At 43.4% G+C, this 20801-nt stretch overlaps 1 protein-coding gene across 1 annotated transcript in view; it reads right to left on the reverse strand.

The window, feature by feature from the left end:
• The window catches only part of PASD1 (PAS domain containing repressor 1), a 90533-nt gene extending 70700 nt beyond the window's left edge, over nt 1-19833 (reverse strand). The window contains exon 1 of the mRNA XM_027822579.3: nt 19479-19833. The gene's annotated coding sequence lies outside the window, so the exon portion shown is untranslated. The remainder of the gene's footprint in view (nt 1-19478) is intronic.
• Between the last annotated feature and the right edge of the window lie 968 nt (nt 19834-20801).

Genomic DNA, 20801 nt, shown 5'->3' on the forward strand with positions numbered 1-20801 from the left:
AAACCGATATTATAATACTGACACAATTATTTCCTCCAGAGCGTTCCGTGATATCAGTAATGGAGTATTACAAAACGAGGCTGAAAACTAGCATCAAGAGTAAATAAACTATTACGCAGTAAAGAAGTTGGACCTGATTCTCTTCTGATTTACACTGGTGTAAATCAGGAGTAACTCCATTAAAGTCAGTGGTATTACACTAGTGTAAAACCAACATAAGTGAAAGCAGAAACAGGTGTCTGTCATACAAATGTCCTCAGAAAATACGCAGTATACAAACAGCTTCCTTCCTTACATGGAATGGTTTACCGAGTTTTCTATGCGGTACAGGAAATTCTTTATATCCTTTAGAGAGAACTGGGGCATGTGGGTTTTCATACAAATGTTTCCAAGAGCATAAAAAAAAAAGAGAGAAAAACAACATAGAAAATGTAATGAGCAGAATTCTTCTTAAATAGGATGTTCTGCAAAATTTCCCACAAAATATCTACTGTTTGTAACAATTTGGTTTTGTTTAAACAGTGACCCCATTGTGCAAAAACAGATTTTTTCATGCAGGGCAATTTGGAAAAAGAAATATTCAGCACAATTTCTACTGGTGACGTTCAAGGAGGACTCCTACACAGCTGACCTACTGACCACACCGATTCAACAACCAGTCCTACTACGTGAATATGATAAGAAGGTCAGAAGGGTGCTGTGGTTTTCTGTTGTGCGTTGGAGCACTCCACTATTACATTAGCTGAGCTGGCAAAACCCAAAACTAACAGCAGCAAAGGGTTAATACTGCAAATAATAGCGGTGAAAAGTGGCTCAACTAAGCCGAATAAAGACAAAGATATTGATGCACTAGGCCAAATTATGCTTATAATTATATTGATGGAACTTCTGGATATATTTCCACTAATTCCAACCCTTGGTTTTTCATGGAAGAACACAACCCGGCCGTTGTTTATTGGGATCCAAGAATGCAACATGTATATCTATATTTTTAAAGTATCTCTCTCCCAGTTTGCTAGCTCAGACTACTCTTAACATGCTAGAATAACAAAGCAGCTGGGAGCTGTGTTCATTTCTAAAGGAAACCAACTTTCACAACTAAGTCAGTAGTGTTATCTCCTCCTACGTCAGGCTTGCAGCACTGTCAGATACTCCTCTCTGCCCTCTGACACAATGTGCTCTCTTTTTAGGGCTCACTGGCTGTAACCTCTTAAAGGTGCTGGAGGCAGCTGGAAAACAGACTGTGCAGATACTGCATATTATTCCCATTAAAACGAGAGAGGTAGCTTGTCTTCTATAAATCTTTTTTGTGCCACTCTCTTGGGTTGGGTTGTTTTTTAAGCCTCATCAATACTTTTGTCTACACGGCAAGGTTCCCCTTCTGACGTGCTGTCCTGATGTGCTGAACGACATTTCTTGTAACTTGTCCTTACTAATTTACTACAGGTGGAATTCACCCTTGTGCAGAGACCCAGCACAATATCTATGCACCACTCAAGTCCCACGCAAACCCTGTTTTTAGGTCTTGTGCTGTTCCTCGCCATACAACAATAAAGCACAATTAGGCATGTAATCATATCAGATGCCCACATCCCTATTTTGTAAGGCTAAAGGCCGGAGAACAAGATCATCAGCAACACAATGAGTTGCACCCAATCTACAACCCAATCTAAACAAATCAGATATAAATACATAAAATCCTCAAAGCCTCTTTATTTCCTGTATAATCAGATTTTTGTTACATTTTGGGCCTTGTTATTTAATGGATCTTAACCAGGCTGCTATAACAGATTTCTGATCAGATATTTAGTTTCCTTCTTGTAACATATAGGACACAGACAGATCTATTTATCTATGCTAAATATAGGGGCAGTTTTTCAAAGGCATAAGGTGCATATATTTTGCATATATTTTTATTCATGTTTTAATTACTCCATCAATCTAAAAATGCAACACTGGCATTAATGTCCTTGGCAGGCCCTCTTTCTTTATATGCTACCCCTATTAAAAAGTATGTTTTATTTGTACAATTTCTTTCTTTCTTTTTTTCTTTACTGTGGGCATAAAATATGTTTCAGACATCGGAGGATGACATTGCTGATGATATGAGCAAACATGCTTTGCGTTTGCTCTGTTGTGCTTGAGGTTTCCAATAACAGAGCTGATGTGAACTTATTATTAAAAAAATAATACAATCCATGCCTTGCACACCAAAACAAGGGGGTTATGAGTGAGCAAAGCATGCAGGACCGAGCCCTAAGAAAATGTAGGCTCCAATCCTACAAACTGCTCTGCACCTGCATCATCTTCAAACAGGTTTCTGTGTGGGCAGAGGATCTGTTCACACCAAGCAGCTTGCAGGATCAGGGCCTTAGTGATTTTCAGAGAGTAGGGGATTGCCAGTCTGAAATACCACGTGGAGCTTCCATTTATTCACAGAACAGGTATGGCACAGGCAGTGCTCCTCCACACTACCCCAGGAGCATTCCTGAGCCCTCGCTAAAGGCTACATGTGAACCACCATAGCCAACCAATTCCCCAGCCAGGCTGCCATTGCAAAGGTGTTGCATGCGTTTAAATTTCCCGCATGTCAGAAGAGGTACCGTGACAGTGGAATTCCCTCCTGAAGGAAGTTTGCCCGAGTCCCTGGACGGCTGTGTTCAGAATAATGCCTGTCTTTTTCAACCGATCTATTATTGACCTACTCTAGGCTCTTTCCTTGCTTTGCATCCTTATACTCCCTTTGACTATTATTTTGGATTAGTCTGGAAATTGACTAATTTGGGGTCCCACTGTGCTTCCTGCGCCACCAGATTCCTTTGCTTTGTCGGCCTAGGTATTGGAGCTACCGGAGTTTTATTCTACAATGTGACACCCTGTACTTTAGTTTCTGTTGTACAATGTTTACACACTTTGTGATAGGCTCACTGTAAACTGATGAAATAATAATTTTCTCTTCCACATTGCTTTCCATCAGAGGGCATCGGAGTACTTTACAGACATCAGTTAAGCCCTACAAATCCACACACACACACACACACACACACATACCCCCACCCCGCACAGGCAGCAAGGAGATAAGATTATCCTATTATACAGGTGAGGAAACTGAGGCCAATACTTTCAAAACTGTCCACTGCTTGGGATCCTTCTATTTTTGGAAGCTGAGTTTGAGACATTAAAAGCCTGCTTCTGTTTATGGTTGCCCAACAACACAAAAAGCTGCTGTGGCCACTATAAAAATAGTGAAACCTAAAAAGGAGTAAGATGATTGGCCCTGTGATGAACTGTATGGACAAACTATCAAGTGAAGACAAGGTCATGGGTCTGCAGATGTGCAATGTAGTCTCTCCATGTTAGCTATAAAATCCGTCTGCATGTGTAAATCAACATGCTAATAAACTGGACTTTTAGTTCACCATGACCATAAAAAAAAAAAACCCAAAAAACTTGAGCCTATTTTTCAGAAGTGCTGTGCACCCCCAGCAACCAAAATTGGTGAACACTAAGTTGTGTGAACACTAAGTTACTTGCCCAGGGTCACACAGGAAGTCGGTTTCTGTGTTCAGGATTGAACCCACATCCTCAGATAATCCTGCCTCTCCTAAAACAAGCCTTCTTCAGATAGTATACCATAGACATAAATGTTCCTTAAACATATATCCCTGTAAACAACTGCTTTTTAACTGAGAAGGAAACCCAGCGTAGAGAGTAGTTACTGAAAATTTTCAGGGAAGTGGTCCGATTTTGAGTGCTCACTCAGTGTGTCACCACACTGGACTTTCTGAAACTCAGAGCAACATCAGGAAGCTATTCTAAAAAGGCAACAGCATCGCAACAGGATGGGCCTAAACCAGACACATGATTGATGAAACCCTCTCGGAACCTGAAGGAAGTTCAGCTCCTGATTCAGATCTAAACTTCTTGACTTAAGCCTGAACCACAAATCCAAATGCCACCGGAATTTTGGGGCTCTCATATTTAGCACTCCACAGCTCAGCCCTCCCTCTAAACAGAATGGAAATCAGAATCTCTGGTTCACAGCTACAGTAAATGAGAAATCAAGTTCAGGAGGGGTGTGGAACCCAGGTGGAACAGTACTGGGTGCTGCAGAGCTGTTCAACTGACCTGGGAGAAAGAGCTGTGGGAGAATTATAAAGAGCTTTGGTCATTAAAACTCTAAGTACGCTTGCATGTGAGACTCTGAATTTTATCTACTTAGCCATTAAATGAATATCAAAGGACTCACAGCAGCTAAGCTAACTGACCTCATTCTATAGATTTGGCTTTATGCTTCCTAGTTCAAGTATAAGCAACTTCTCTATCTCCTTGGTATGTTTGACTCTGGAGCATTACATCTCCATTCCAGGTATAATGTGCATATAAATCAAAAAGAATTTAAATAAAGCTCTGACATTTCAAAATTTGCCTTACCCTTCTTTGGCTCTGAGAGCTACTGCTGCAATCCTTAAATGATCTGCTCACATCTGTTCTCCAGCAGAGCTCATGTTCATGCCCCACTGACCTTAGTGCTGCCTTCGCTGCAATCTTAAAGCTAAGAAAAAACCTCAACATTTCCCTGTACGTGTGAAGATCCTTTCAAGGAGGAGGAGACATAAAAAAATTCAACTATTCTGCCACAAGAGAAGAGAAGGATTTAAGACGGAAACTGAGTTGAGTTATGGAAATTGTGGTCCCAATGCTGCAATCTGCTGAGTACCCTCAAACAAGGGGAGCTGAGGATGTCAGCATCTCACAGGATTGAGCACCACAACTGCAAGTGTGAGATGTTTTTCTAGTTACAGTAGTTCTCATTCACTTGATTCTATTTACTGCTGCTTCTATTCAAACTTGACTAACTCCATCAAGTTATTTCTTGGCCTGTGCCTTACATCTGAATAAGTAAATATTTTTCATAAATTCCAAGCCCACTTGTTTCAAATGTATGATTAAGCATCGGACTGGAGCATTTTTGTAAGAAAACTCATCCCCCTTACTCAGAATTTCCATAATTGCCTACAGTTGTCATAAAGTGGCAATTTTCCATCCACAGCCACATGAAACAGATTTTTTACTTCCACTGCATTATAAATATATTGTATGATTGCAAGGAGTCCCAAGGCTAAAATATATGCCTGTGTTTTCAACTTCCTTGGAGAACAGCACTTTGAGCCCAGAACAGTTAATAATGATACAAGTTAGTGAGTATGATGAAAAATATTTTTCTGTGGCTACCAGACATTCTCCACAGATGTCTTCTCTTGTTTACTATGAATAAGACATATGATAAATATAGTAAGTGAATACATCTTGGACAAAATAATACTCATCTGTAATATGTGGGTCACATAATTCTAGAAGACTCAAGAACCGAAAGAGATGTTGGCTCAAATCCATCCCTGATGTAAGTCCACTGAAGTTACTTCAGGGATAGATTTGACCCAGTGAAGCTTACAAAATTCTGCAAGATGAATTGCCGCCACTTATATACTTGGACCTGCTAATGTTGATAGGTTTCTTTCTAAAAAAAGTACCCTAACTTCTGATGCATTGTTTGTTTTTTTGTACCACTGCATTAAAGAATTCTGTCTTTGTTTAAACATACCAGTTTGCAACTAACCTTCATAGAGACGGCCATTTGTATTCAAAACCTTAGAATTTTAAAATTGTTAAATGTAATAACTTGCAGCATTCTACAAAATAACCCAAGTCTATACTGGAAATACAATGTAGATTTGTTAGAACGCAAGGGAGAAAGCCAAACTTTCTTTCAGAAAGTGGAAAGTGAAGATAAAGATCAACATTTCTATGTCTTAATATCTCTGCGACTTTGTTGTGTTGACCATTTGGAACTTTTTGAAGCTAGTGACACATCCATCCATTGTAGCTCTTTCGTAGGAGGTCGCCATTGTAGTAAGTATTAAATACAAATACCCAAGGCCTTAATCCACCTTGTTTAAGTTATGCACACACATCTCCCTCCTGCCCCCCACAGTTCATTTGCAATTGCTAGATGGATAATTATCTCAAATAACCAAAATATATGACTCAGCACACACAGAACGTCAATTTCACAATTGGGATTCTGATTTTTTTTAACTGTATAAGGCTGGAAAATATGTGCCCCACCCATACAAAGCCTAAATAAAAAAAGGCTTGGGATAGAAAACTACATGGGGGCTAAGAGAGAGGGGAATTATTCCCCACTACCCTGGTGATATGTCTCATAGACACATAGACTTTAAGCTCAGAAGGGACCATCATTATCAGCTAGTCTGACCGCTTGCACGTTGCAGGCCACAGAACCTCACCCACCCACTCCTGTAATAGGCCCCTAACCTCTGGCTGAGTTACTGAATTCCTCAAATCATGATTTAAAGATTTCAAGCTACAGAGAATCCACAATTTTACACTAGTTTAAACCTGCAAGTGACCCGTGCCACATGCTGCAGAGGAAGGCAAAAAACCCCCCATGGTCTCTGCCGATCTGACTCAGAGGAAAATTCTTTCCTGACCCCAAATATGGTGATCGGTTAGACCCTGAGCATTGAGTACCAGCCCAGCAATGTGCTATAAATGGCTGTGGCCCAATGCACCCCTCCAGTGCAAAGTTTTGACCCTGAAGAGTTATTGGCCATCCCCTCTGCTATTCCCCCCCGTCAGGCCAGAAACCCCCTAACGCTCTTCCCCGGAAATGGATGCTACAGAGCTTGGCTCTACAATGTGCATGGGGGGGTTGGAAGGCTCTCTGCTTCCCAGATCACTCCTGTAATTGCAAACACCCCCTTCCCACTGAACTTGGGGTGTGAGTGCTCAAGGAATGGGAGCTGCTGGATGTTGCTCTGACTGAATATGACACACATACTTTCTGCACTATTGTGGCCACAAAGAGGCAGTTCCCACCAGCATGTATGCACAGGGAAATAAGAAAGTAGGCACAGTATTGTTCCTAATGCTGTCACTGTCATGTCCTAAAAACTGTTGTCTCTGCCAGTGCATTCACTTAAGAAGTAAAAAAAAGGGCAAATGCTAAATATCTGCATGGTATTTGGGGATTTGTCAGGGGATGAGTGGAAGGGATGAGTATAGCTCAGCAAGCAGTGGGAGAGCTTTATTGGTGTGCGTGGAAGAAATCTGGTAAGATTGGGGCATCTACAAGATCTCTAACAAGCATTCTTAAAACTACAATACACACCTGCTGAAGTAAAAAACAGATTGACAGAGCCAGAAGAGTACCCAGAAGTCACCTACTACAGGAGAGGCCCAACAAAGAAAATAACAGAACGCCACTAGCTGTCACCTTCAGCCCCCAACTAAAACCTCTCCAGCGCATCATCAAAGATTTACAACCTAGCCTGAAAAATGATCCCTCACTCTCACAGATCTTGGGAGACAGACTAGTCCTCGCTTACAGACAGCCCCCCAACCTGAAGCAAATACTCTGCAGCAACCACACACCACACAACAAAAACACTAACCCAGGAACCTATCCTTGCAACAAAGCCCAATGTCAACTCTGTCCACATATGTATTCAAGTGAAACCAACATAGGGCCTAATCACATTAGCCACGCCATCAGGGGCTCGTTCACCTGCACATCTACCAATGTGATTTATGCCATCATGTGCCAGCAATGCCCCTCTGCCATGTACATTGGCCAAACCTGACAGTCTCTATGCAAAAGAATAAATGGACACAAATATGACATCAGGAATCATAACATTCAAAAACCAGTAGGAGAACACTTCAACCTCTCTGGCCACTCAGTAAAAGACTTAAGCGTGGCAATTTTGCAACAGAAAAGCTTCAAAAACAGACTCCAATGAGAAACTGCTGAGCTTGAATTAATATGCAAATTAGATACCATTAACTTCTATTTGAATAGAGACTGGGAGTGGCTGGGTCATTACACATATTGAATCTATTTTCCTATGTTAAGTATCCTCACACCTTCTTGTCAACTGTCTAAATGGGCCATCTTGATTATCACTACAAAAGTTTTTTTCTCCTACTAATAGCTCATCTTAATTAATTAGCCTCTTACAGTTTGTATGGCAACTTCCACCTTCTCTGTATGTATATATATATCTTCTTACTATATGTTCCATTCTATGCATCTGATGAAGTGGGCTGTAGCCCACGAAAGCTTATGCTCTAATAAATTTGTTAGTCTCTAAAGTGCCACAAGTACTCCTGTTCTTTTTGTGGATACAGACTAACACGACTGCTACTCTGAAACCAAAAATTGAAATAAATCCTTCCCCCCAAGAAGATCACTAATGCTAGCAAAGGCCTAACTGACTGCATGACACTGCAGTTTTACAGCCAGATCCCACGTTTGAAGGTACAGGAGTCCCACACTCACAGCTGAGCAGGACATGAACAACCAACGGCACCAGTTTTCACTTAAAGGAGAGTTTCCAACCAAACAGCAACCATACGGAACCAGGTTTTGTCCTGAGACAGTGTAAAATGAGGCACTGAAGAACTCAGTAAAACTAGGTAGGTAGAGGAGATCTACATTCCAGCCAGATGGTGAGGAGAACCCGGCTGGATAGGAATGCACTTCAAAAATCGTTCAAAAAGAGTTCATTTCTGTGAAAATGTGACCCCATAATTCTGCCAAATCAATGAGATCTCTGACGATAATCTGCATGGTAACATGGAGCCAGCAGTAGTAGTTAAAAATCTCTGTGACCTTTAAATAACAGTCCCAGTTTCTTCAAGACTTCACACACAGTGTTGGAGAGGAGAAAGTAATTTGTACTTATAACCTGTTCCTCCCTCTTCCCGTTTTCTCTAAAGTTTTTGAGCATGTCTCTCACAAATTTCAGGTGAACTTCAAATGTTGTTTTCCTAGGATGTGGACCACATTCTGGGAGGAGAATGTTGAATCAGGACAGGTGAAACGGTGGCCCCACTGAAGTCAAAACTCTCATTGCCTTCAGCAGGGCCAGGATTTCACCCTGCCCAATTTAACATGAAAGTAACATTACACTTTTTGGTTTTTAAATTACATGAACAGCTGAGTAGATCAAAGCACACGCGAAAGCAAAACAGGGTCCTCATCTATCATTCATATATGGCTCGTGTCTTAAAAAGAAAGAATGCCAACTATCTGGTGGCCTGTCTGAAATGAGTGTCGGTCCAGTTTCTAGTGGACAGATGTCCACGTCCCAAAAGCCTGGCATCCCAGCAGAGAGGCCAAGGAATGAATGGGTTTGTCTCCCAGTTAGAAACAGTCTGAAGCCCCATGTTAAGGCTAAGGCACACTGGGCAGAGTAGGGAAATTAGCACTATGCTTCCCAGGCTGTACCTTCTCTGTGGATAAACAGAGGGCTGCGGCTTAGAACACTCTCAATCTGGCAACTCTCATCAGCATTAAACTGTGTTAATGTTTATTTAAAGTGGTCCCCTTGGTTACGATTAGTGCAGTCACAAAAGGGGAAAACCAAAGAGCATCAAAACCCCTCATTTTGACACGAACATTAAAGTGAATATGAAATAATGCACAGAACAAGTAACTGGCTCCCTTCAATCTCAGTGGATTGTTTATCTTTACTGTAGTAGCTGAATTGCTGAATGAAATATTTACAGTTATTCATGCAATCAAACACATTTCCCTTAGGAAATAACTGATTAAGTGTTACACAATCATTCTGAAAATGATTTAAGACTACTCTGATCCATATCCAGTCCAGACAGGCATGTTAATATGGTTTAGAAGCAGTCATTCTTTAAGGCAATGAGAGAATATCCATTTCTGGTGATGATATCCTGGGTTGCAATTTGAGTGTACTGCATATACAGGTTAAATACGGTACAATCAGTCAATTTATTTTTTTAACCTTATAAGCTGGGGCTCAGTGGGACTGGCAAGGAACATAGAGCAGAATCTGGCCCACAAGTTGAGAATTCTTTTTCTGTCAATGTCAAAAGTTTTAATATCTTGCAGATGTTTGCTTCCTTTTTGTAGAATAACAACACTTCTCGAGCAGCGGTTCTCAAACTTCATTTCACTGCGACCCCCTTCTGTCAACAAAAATTACTACACGACCCCAGGAGTGGGGACCGAAGCCTGAGCTTGCTGCCCCGGGTTGGGGGCCAAATGCCCAAGCCCCACTGTCCCAGGCAGGGGAGGGGGGTACCAAAGCCCAAGCCCAAGGGCTTCAGCCCCGAGTAGGTGGCATGTAACCTGAGCCCCACTGCCCAGGGCTGAAGCCCTTGGGCTTTGGCTTCGTCCCCAGGTGGTGGGGCTCAGGCTTCAGCTTCAGCCACATGCCCCAGCAAGTCTAACACCAGCCCTGGCGACCTCATTAAAAGGGGGTCGCGATCCACTTTGGGGTCCCGACCCACAGTTTAAGAACCCCTGTTCTTTAAGAGCCAAGCACGTGATGCCATTTTTTCTCTTAGTGGGGCTATGTGCCAACAAAATTCCCAAATCAGGGGCTCAATACTATTCTATCAAAGCCACTAGGAATTTTGCCAGGCTAGAAGCAGAATCAGGCATTAATGTCAACTGAGATGATGCCTAAGAAAATCTGAAACTGATGTCAGGAAATGCACAAAAATAAATTCAATGTTTTGCTCAAAAACAACTATTTTATGGTCAAATATTCAATTTCAGTGACCTGTTGGAAATTTTAAAGATAAATCTAACATTTAGCTAAGCTGATTTAATTCCTCCAAATCCTCTTTTCCACAGTAACTATATTGCAAGAATATACAAGTAAAACATACTCCTTTCTTTTTTTTTTGTAAAGGGGTAATTATTGCAATAATTATTCCAAGCTCTCCACATTACACATTACTATACAGAGCCATGAAATCCTTGTAATGGCAAAGCTCCTGTTGATTTCAATAGGGTCAGGATTTCATCCCTAGACTTTCTAAACACTGTGCCAGGGATGCGAATAGGGTGACGAGACAGCAAATGTGAAAAATCAGGATGGGGGTGGTAGGTAATAGGAGCCTATATAAGAAAAAGACCCAAAAATCGGGACTGTCCCTATAAAATCGGGACATCTGGTCACCCTAGCTGCGAAAGACAAAAACAAAATATTTGTCTTACGGCTTTTACTACTACTGCACATCTAATACAATACAATGTTTTGAAAGTTTTGACAATATCAGATCATTTAAAATAAGTCTTTTGGCAATGTCCACTTGAAAATATGTCTGATCACTGCAATATTTACTTCAAGGTCAAAGAATCAAATACAAACATCTGCATCCATTAGTATATGACATGAAACAAACATTTGTTACAAAGTTCCTTGTGAATCTGTAAATCACATAAGAAAAAGAAAATCTACCTTAAAATGTCTGAATGGTAAGCACTGAAAAGGACAGCACTGGTTCACCAAAGGGGAGACTTCAGCTACAATCCAACAGAGGTTAACTGGAAAATTCATGTCTCTTCGGGGCTTCAATACATCATAATACTGCTTCATCAGATTCTTGCCTTCTATGCAAAATTAATGATCTACTCTACTTGCTGATAATTCTTCAGTTAAATAAATCAACAGGACTATGTTAGAAAATCCCACAGCAGTTTCCACAAACACTACAGCTTTTGAAATAAAAAGACGTTTTATACTTATAAAACTTCACTCATTGTGGGATCAAGTACATGAGCATATTAGAGACTGCATCGGAGGACAGCTTTCAGCTCAGACACTATTTCAGCTGGAACACACATATATTCAAATCTTTCCATTCAAAAGAACCAGACCAGAGAGGCTGTCCCCTTTGTGCTAGTCTTCTTCTGTCCCTCAAGTGACAACTTTGATTCTACACTCCTGTTCACTAGAGACTGCTACAAAAACAAACAACAAACATGACTGTAGATCATTTTAAACTCTCACTGCATTTTCCATGGCGAATGGGCCCAAACAGGGGAGTTTGGATCCAGATTTGGATATGAATATGAACTTCTCCCAAAGGTTGGGGGTCTCTGATATACGGAGTTCTGGTTCAGACCCATTTCTAATTTCTAAATGGCTTAGTGGTAAATTTAAACATTACTTCATTACACCTGAGACCTGATTCTGCTCCCAGTTAAGCCCAAGACTGCTCTACCACCAACTTGAAGGGGAGATTGCTCAGGTTCTTGCAAAATCATGCTCCCTGTCCCATTCTGAAGTTGTTGGTTTTTGAGATTCTTCCCATGCAAGAGGTTTATCCCATGTTTTAACCAAGGAAAGGAGGAGCTGACACTGAGTTCTGCAAATTGCCCCAAGCAATGGGGTCCCTCAGCTGAAGGTTTTAGCTCAAGCCTAATGGGACCCAGGAGGAAGATTTCGGAAGATCTTGCTTCTGATAACCCAAGTTCCAAGAGTTGTTGAGACAGCCCTTATAGGGCAAGGTACTTAACCGCAGCTGCATCAATGACAACAGGAACCGCCTGTCCCAGGAGTGACTCCCAAGGGTGAATATGCCCCCTATGCAAACATAAAGTCTAATAATGCTGGGAGGCCATTGCCAGAGGTTATCACTCTGACTGATAGACAATAAAAACAAGTCACTGGTTACGTTGACTCAGTGTCTTCTCAAATAATAAAACTCAACCCTCTGCAATAAGTAAGATTAAATATGAAATATATCTGTTTAGGGATAGCAGAAATCCTGTTTTGGTTTGTTTCACTAACACCACTTACTATCCCCTACTATCCACTTACTATTAGAAGGGGAATGAAAAAATAGCCCTGATTCCAGTTCGTCAGTGGCAACCACAAATATACCATGCATATTAAACTGTAATGTGTATAGAAAAGGCAAAAAAGAGGGCTGAAGTCTTCTTTAGTTTTATGCTGAACCCCCTAACTGTGTACGATTTGATTCAAAACAGCTTGATCAGAGTGAATTTTTAATGTACTGTAAATCACATTAATGTATATTAGAATCAGAGACAGGCTAAACAGGTTTAGCCCTATACTTCCTAAACATGGGGTGTGATCCTCCATAATTATTATGACCTCCTTAATTACTATGTTTGCTGGCAAGCAAACACTGGACCAATCACACAACACCCTCCCCCCATAATAAAAACTGACTTGCAGTGGGTTTACTCTGTATTCTTCAAGAGACTAAGCAATGCTTCAAAGGGACTTTTTAGTGAAGCTGTTACTAGTTCAAATGATTCCAGTATGTGTCTTTATATCTGAGTGAAATTTTGGCCCAAAATAAGTCAATGGGCTTTTTCCTATTGACTTCTATGGGGCCAGGATTCCATCCCTCTCCCCTGCTCTAGTTAATCTGAATTAATTTTAAAATCCATTCTGTATTTATCATGCTCTCTCTCAGACACCCACAGAACAGTCAAAGGCAGTATGTGCTGCTATCTACTTTTTTTTAATGGTTTACACTTGAATGTATTATTTATGGTTGAAACTTTATTATCCTAAAGCAAGGTGCAATAATATTGCCATGATTTAAGGTGAGATTACAGCGGGCAGGTCCCAGAAAATGTTCAGCACAAATAAACCTTATTAATTTAAGTGTGAGTGTGTGTGTGTGTGTGTGTTACAGGCAGAGCAGGTGCAACAAGGGAGAAGATCAGCATTTTTGTGGATATGATTCCTTACATTGCTACATACTTGAAACCCTGACTGAACTCAGACTGTTTGTAAACAAAATTACACACACACACACTGAGCATTCATCAGAGCACCTCACATATATTAATGAATGTATTTTCACAACACCCTTGTGATATGGGGAAGGATTACTATTCCCATTTTACAGCTGGGGGAACTGAGGCACAGAGAGTTTAAGTGACTTGCCCAAGGTCACACAAGGAATCTGTAGCAGAGCTGGAAACAGATCTCCTAAATCCCAGTCTGGTGCCTAACTAGAGCTAGACGACAGTCAGATGCAGACTGTAAACACAAATACAGATATTACTTACAATCTGAAGCTCTAGGCATTGAGTATAAAATTCCATACGAATTTAAAGCTTGTGAACAGTCACTGAGTGATGGTTTTGGAGTATTTAGACCTTCAGTGGAGAGAGCACACAAGAAGGCTGTTCAGTTTTTGCCCTGTGTGTAGAGATGACCAATGAGCACTGTTTTTAAGGGCAGTTTATATGCTGGTGACACCAGTTCACTAGGAACTGGATTCATTACATATACTTCACTAAACAGCCATCCTATAGCAATGACTTTGGACAGTGCGTGACTGTGGTTGCATTCAAACCAGTAATCTACTGTCATTACCAATCCTGCAAGCCCCCGCAAAGGGAAGATGTTTGGCAGTGTTTTATATCACAAATATTAATGAGACATTCAGTTACTGCAGTGATGTGCACCATAGAAGTGCCTATAAAATTAAATAAAATTGTGTTGGCAAAATTGCACTTTAACAACTCATTGGGGTTTGGTTAACATACTTCTTCTTTTACTATCTCAGGATTATCCTCATCTGTGCTGCCATTTTCCAATATTTGAATCTCTTTGAATAGAGAATTTGTCAAGTTTGCAATCGCTGCTTCAGGCTCATCCAGGCGGCTTTCTTTTTTCTAGTGGAAGATGACTTACGTTATGCATTCAACATTCCTATGTCAAAACTGTCCCTGTGAAGAATGATAATTTATAATTTGCAGCTGGCAATCTTCTAATACTTCTATAGGTCCCTACATACAATCCACAGAGGTCTGCTAACATGGTTGGACCTGAATGGGAGCAGGGGTAACTTTAAATCTAGTGCCACGATTTACCATCTTTGCACTATATTATGAATCATGTTCAGTCTCCTGAGGACCTTTTAATAGTTACACTGTAGTTTGTTAATACTACATTTTGCTTCTCATCCACACCTTATTTCAGGCTCTGTAGAAGGGCTTGTCTACATGACAAAGTTGCATCATTACAATACAGGTGTGATTTTTAAACCAATTTTGTTAAACCAGTGCACATTTTCATTTCAGTGTAATAGTGGGTTATTCTGGTTTCATTTAAGCCACTTAGGAATAAGTTTAAACTAAACCCAAATAAGCCACTTTTAAAAGGAAATAAGAGTTGCACCAGTTAAATTACATCAGTTTAAAAACTGACTGAAGTTGAACTGGTGCAACTTCTGTGCATAGACAAGGCCGAAGCTCTGGAATGAGAAATAAAGTAGGTCAAATTCTGTTATGAACTGCATGCCAGTCGATGCAATTCCACGTACTTCTGTGGAGTGGGCTGTGTGGATGCACGGCAAGTGAACCATGTCTGTGCAGAGGGCCAACCCACTAAAAACCAGGGTTGATGTGGGATTTAAGTGGTAAATAGGCATTGTGGGGGCCCACTGCATGGACGTGCATTTCATCCAAAGTGCAGGATACAGGGAGCCTATCACCTTTTTGCCCTAAACAGGGGCTAGCCACAACTTGAATCCTTGCACTCATCTGAAATGGACAGCATCACCCTGACAGCTGGCCACAGACAGGAGTGTATGCTGCGCCCCCTCAAGGTGCTCAGATGTTATGGTGATGAAGGTGGTATAAATACTAGCCCGATGGGGAAGAGTTATGGTTGTGCTCCCCCTGCATGCTGGGGTGCATTGGGTAACACTGCACCTCTCTGAGGCACATACCTCACAGACCTCTCCCTCGGGAGGTGTATCTCTGCACCATCACCGACACGGACTTGGGCCTTAAAGGCACAACTGAGTTCCCTGGATCGAATTTTGCTCTCATTTATACACCGCAATCCAGTTGAAGTCACTGAGGTTACAGCAATGCAAATGAGAGCAGAATTTGGTTCAATGGTACTTTAGTGAGGTTACATATGTAAAACAGCAGAATTTGACCTAATGTGTGTCCGATGAATAGGGATGTAAGAATGGTCTCATCAGGTCATAGGGAATAAATGTCAGTGAATTTCTGCATTACTGATTTACCAGATGTTTGGAACTAGAATGACCTAGTGGTATATCATTTCAATAACACGCGACACACTACTCAAGCCTGGTCTACACAGTTTTGTATTGGTATGGCTATTTTGGCTATGGGGTAATTTTTTTTTATTGAAAGAGTCATACCAGTACAACTCTTAGTATAGATGCAGGATAAAGGTGCCTTACACAGGTATAGCTTATTCCTCATCCCATATAGATAAGGCCCTACCAAATTCATGGTCCATATTGGTCAATTTCACGGTCATAGGATGTTAAAAATTGTAAATTTCATGATTTCAGCTACTTAAATCTGACATTTCACAGTGTTGTAATTGTCGGGGTCCTGACCCAAAAAGGAGTTGTGGGGGGGTCACAAGGTTATGGGGTGGGGGAGGGTTGCGGCACTGCTACCCTTACTTCTGCGCTGCTGCTGGCAGTGGCGCTGCCTTCAGAGCTGGGCTAGAGAGCAGCCGCTGCTGGCCGGGAGCCCAGCTCCGAAGGCAGAGCAGCGCCAGCAGCGGTGCAGAAGTAAGGAGGGCATGGTACGGTATTGTCACCCTGACTTCTGCACTGCTGCTGACAGGGCCGCCTTCAGAGCTGGGTGCCTGGCCAACAGCCGCCGGTCTCCGGCCACCCAGCTCTGAAGGCAGTGCAGAAGTAAGGGTGGCAATACCACAACCCCCCAAAATAACCTTGTGACCCCCCCTTGCAACTCCTTTTTGGGTCAGGACTCCCAATTTGAGAAACGCTGGTCTCCCTCGTGAAATCTGTATAGTATAGGGTAATAGCACACAAAAGGCCAGTTTTCACGGGGGAGGGGGGCAGATTTCGTGATGCGTTTTTCATGGCCGAGAATTTGGTAGGGCACTCCATATAGGAATAAGCTGTATGGGTATAAGTATTTTTATACTGGTCTAAATGAGTCCACACTAGGGAGGGTGCGCTGCTTTAACTATACCAGTTTGGTTAAAGCAGTACAACTTGTGTGTGTGTATGCAAGCCTGAAGTCTGAATAGTAAAGCATTGCTACCAAATTCTTGTTGCCACTTCTGAGAAGAAGCTGGATTTAATAACAATATCTCTGCTGCTTGATTTTGCTACCAACACCATGCGATTTTTATTATGGACTACTCACATGCCAAAAATAATCTTTAACCCTGAGCTGCTTTTGAATATGTGGACGCTCAATATGAGTCTTAAACTGGTCAAATCATTTTACACAGTCATATATAGAGCTGCTTGGAAAATAGGAAAAGAATCCGGCACATATTTTTTAACATTTTTCAGTGAAATTTCAATTATTTTCAGAATGTCTCACCAGCTTTACTCACTTACACTAACTCACTTTAGACTCAAAAGCCATATTAACTTTATACTAACTAAAATCATTCAAACTGATATATTTTAATAAGTAAAATAAACAGAACAACCAATAAATTCTTCTGATCCTTTATATATTTTCCATGGTTTCAACTCCTAGCAGTTTTCAGAGCTTCAACTGTAAACAGAGTTAACCAGAGAGATATGAAAGATTCACATCAATATCAGTCTAATGGAGGCTCATTTTACCTTAACAGGTTTTTCTTTAATAACCTTTAGGATTATGTCTCTTTTACTGGTGATGAATACTTTTCTCCTCTTTACAGTTTACTATATTTGTCAGAGCCTGGTCTGATAAGAAGTCCATAGTGTTATCATTATTACTGCATATTAGTCCACAGGGTGCTGTGTTCCTATAAAATGCCTCTTCTTCTCATGTACATAGAGCCCAAACTGATTTTACTGATCCAGTAACTACTGCAAAGTACTCTGATCTGTAGTTTGTGTTTTTAAAAAAAGCATACAATTTACAATAATCCACGCACAAAAATTCCATTTCAGGCTCTTCAGTATTTGAAACGGTCTTTACAGTATAACCTAGAAATGTGGATTTACCATCAAGACTATTACATAGTGTTTGTATGACTCTACAAAGAACAAGTCCTACTTATCATTAACAGTATCCGACAAAAGGCACTTTGCTATACCAAAGTTCCAGGTACCAGTAGGTACAATCCAGTGAAATTAGGGGAGGAGAGCACAGGTGACTCAGTAGTTTTTGTTTAAGAAATGAAGTGTCTCTTGACATTTCACCATCTACACAAATAGAACGTCTCATCTCATTAATTAGATCAATACTTCTGCTTTCACTGCCCAAGACAAAATAAATTCAGGGTAATAAATAACCACACCCTGGTAAATTGATAAAGGATGGTAAATTTTTAATGGCTTTGACTTCAGCCATATAATTTCTGGGGTTACTCCCCAGCTCAGGAATACAACTGCCATCAGAATAAAGCCTTCTTCAATTTAAGCGTCAGTTCTGCCCCCATATCGGACTATGGGATTGCTCTTAAATCTACTTATGAGGGATCTACCTTGAAGACCGTTCAGATGACTGGCAAAGCTGGAAGTACAGTGGCTCCAATTCTACACAGGATTGTGGAATTTTACAAAGGGCAAATGTTCTATAAAATAGGTATGACATCATGTGAGTCACATAACCTCAGCTTCAAAATGTGTTTCAAATATGAACCATCCAGAGCAATCTCTTTACAATTTCAATTATTAGAAACAATACATCTAGGAGTTATCATTTACAAATCTATATCTCAAACATACTTGGATTTTCACATTCCCTTGCTTTTAATGTAAACAGTTTGCAAAACCAAAAAGCACAATATCTGTGTTGGGAGGAGTAACTTTTTAACCTGGATTCTAGATTCTATATATAGGAACATGACTTGGCTTTTAATTTTTCTTCCTGCTGCATGTTACTACTACCAGATTCACAGAATTATAGAAATTCAAAATAGAAAGAAACCCTAGAGCAGATCAATTTTCCTTTCACTAAAACAAACAAAACATAACATAAACCTTGCTCTTTTATTATTTCCCTCCAATGATTTCGCAGCACCATGACACACTGTCATTCCAACTATGCGTGGCATCTGGATCTCATACGGTCACTCACTTTCACCCCAAAACCGTCCACAGGTAAGTTATGAGTCTCCTCTGCCGCTTCCATGGCTGCCAAATTTAAGCTTAAAACTACCAGAATGACTTAAAAAAATATATATTCTCCGATTCACAAAAACTCGACTCCATGCCCGGTGTTGTTCTCTCATTTTCATTCTGTGGATCGTTATATTTTTGAAGTAAGAGTTTAATTTACGGCTGAAACGTACATGTTTGAAAGCTAATTGTGGGCTGACTGAAGGTGCCAAGCTTCAGCAGGAGTTGAAGCAGGATCGGTGCTCGGAAAAGTCCTGATTCGAAGGGACCGATTGTCTCGGGGGGTGCCTGGGAGGTGTTCTAAGAGCCGAGCACAGGCCCGAAGGTAGCAGGAATCTGGCCGCCAGGCTGATCTAATTCCCTCCATCCTGCAAAAACTCCCGTGACACACACACCTCTAGGGAAGGGGATGAGTGCCCGGCACCGGCATCTCCCTCGCTCTCCGGCTACCTCTGCAGAGCAAACCCACCGCCCCGCGCCCCGCAACGCCAGGACCCGCTCGCCCCGGTGGGGAGCCGCCCCCCAGCTCGCCCTGTACCTACCCCGTCTAGGAGGAGGCTGCGTTGCCAGGGGCAGGGGGGCTCAATGCCATGCCAGGCGCTCTCCCCGCCTCCAGGGTCACCACAAGCCACCCGGTGCCCCTGCCCAGAGGAAACATGTCACGCGAGTCTCTTCCAGCCCCCGCTGCAGCCAGGCGCCCGGAGCAGGGGGCAGGGGCTCGGCCAGGGCTGGGCTGAGGCGGGCTGCCCCGAGCCGGGCTGACTCGGGGAAACTCACATTTGCAGGGCGAGCTGCCCCGGCTGGTTGTGTAACTCGGCGGCGGGCTTAGCCCGTCCCCCTGGCATTGCACCGGCGCGCTCCCTCCACCCCTCCCTCGGTCCCTGGCACCGGGGCGCGCGCCTGCCGAGCGCTCGCCGCCCCGCTCGGGGCGGGAGCCGCTCGCCCGGCGCGCGCCCCGCCTCGGGAGCGCGCCTGCTGGGAGCGCGGGGCCGGGAGCGCGCCTTGAGGGAATGGCGGGAATGCGCCGGGAAACTGGGGCTCTGCTCCCGGGGGCGCGCTCGGCCCGCCAGCCGAGCCCGGGCCCGGATTCAGGTCCCGAACCGGCTCCTGGACTGCGGGGCCCGCGGGATCGGGGCCCCGGGCTCTGGGCGGGAGGCAGCGGGGCGCAGGGGTTTGCGCGGAGCTAGGCGCTGCAGGATGGAGCCGGGTTTACACGGACCCTGGCTCCAGGGAGCGGGATGTGCAGCAGTTCTGGTGCCTGGACCGGGCACGGCGGGTGGGGGTGCAGGGATCCCGGGCACGGCGGGTGGGGGGCAGCTGGGGGTGCAGGGATCCCGGGCACGGCGGGTGGGGGGCAGCTGGGGGTGCAAGGATCGCGGGCAGGGCGGGTGGGGGGGCAGCTGGGGGTGCAAGGATCCCGGGCACGGCGGGTGGGGGGCAGCTGGGGAGGCTGGGATCCCGGGCACGGCGGGTGGGGGGCAGCTGGGGGTGCAGGGATCGCGGGCAGGGCGGGTGGGGGGGGCAGCTGTGGTGCAGGGATCGCGGGCAGGGCGGATGGGGGGGGGCAGCTGGGGTGCAGGGATCCCGAGCACGGCGGGTGGGGGGCAGCTGAGGGTGCAGGGATCGCGGGCAGGGCGGGTGGGGGGCAGCTGGGGGTGCAGGGATCCCGGGCAAGGGCGGGTGGGGACAGCTGGGGAGGCAAGGATCCCGGGCAGGGCGGGTGGGGGGCAGCTGGGGGTGCAGGGATCCCGAGCACGGCGGGTGGGGGGCAGCTGAGGGTGCAGGGATCGCGGGCAGCGCGGGTGGGGGGCAGCTGGGGGTGCAGGGATCCCGGGCAAGGGCGGGTGGGGGCAGCTGGGGAGGCA

Source organism: Chelonia mydas, chromosome 9 (assembly GCF_015237465.2).
Source record: "Chelonia mydas isolate rCheMyd1 chromosome 9, rCheMyd1.pri.v2, whole genome shotgun sequence".
Lineage (NCBI taxonomy): Eukaryota > Metazoa > Chordata > Testudines > Cheloniidae > Chelonia > Chelonia mydas.